The 828-nt window shown below is 47.1% G+C and overlaps 1 non-coding gene across 1 annotated transcript; it reads left to right on the top strand.

Annotated features, from left to right (window-relative positions):
- The first annotated feature begins 505 nt into the window (after window positions 1–505).
- TRNAA-CGC (transfer RNA alanine (anticodon CGC)) lies at window positions 506–578 on the top strand. The gene has a single exon. It is a non-coding gene; the product is annotated as a tRNA-Ala (tRNA).
- Window positions 579–828: the final 250 nt, after the last annotated feature.

The raw sequence follows: 828 nt of genomic DNA, 5'->3' as shown, positions 1-828 counted from the left end.
GAGTTACATCATCTTGGAAATGCAGCCTCCATTCCTTCTTACACGAAATTACAATACCTGTTTATGATCATTTGCAGAGTAATCTGTTTTTAATCATTGTGAACGGGAAATAGCGCGATGAGATAAGCACCCTCCGTGGTGTTGGCGTTGTGCCGCTAAGTCCGACGGCGCGGGATGAAATCCCAGCCACGGTGGCAGCATTTCGATAGAGGCGAAATGCAAAAATACACGTATACTGTGCATTAAGTGCACATTTAGCCGTCCCAGGTGGTCAAAATTAATCCGGGCTCCTCAACTGCGAAAACATTGATGGCTTCAGGTAGCATGTGCGGCTTTATTGACCAGCTGTCTTCACCCAGAAAGATCACGTACTCGTGACGCCTGCGACAGAAAGGATGTTACACATCCGCCGCCAATGTTTGTGAGAGGTGGCGCTGGCTAACACTCCCAAGGTTATTTCTAGTAGTAACACATAAATACCCAAGTAGGTGGATGGGGAAACCGCGCCGCGGTAGCTCAACTGGTTAGAGCGTCGCACGCGCAATGCGAAGACGTGGGATGGTTCCCCACCTGCGGCAACTTGTTTTTCAACCACTTTTATTGCCATTAATTTATCATTTCTTTAATTCAATTAGTAAGCACAAGTAATTTCCGCTATCTTTTCCTTGGTGTCTTTGCTTGTTGGCTTCCCCTGACATCATAACAATATGATGGTTCTGGCATGTAAAACGCCGGAATGTAATGTAAGATGTAATGAGACGAAACAGAAGTTAGTAGCCGCGCGACAAACGACAAACGACACACGCACGCACGCACGCACACGCACGC

This window comes from Dermacentor albipictus, chromosome 4, assembly GCF_038994185.2.
Source record: "Dermacentor albipictus isolate Rhodes 1998 colony chromosome 4, USDA_Dalb.pri_finalv2, whole genome shotgun sequence".
In the NCBI taxonomy this organism is placed as follows: Eukaryota; Metazoa; Arthropoda; class Arachnida; order Ixodida; family Ixodidae; genus Dermacentor; species Dermacentor albipictus.
This window is presented reverse-complemented; position numbering and strand designations above follow the sequence as displayed.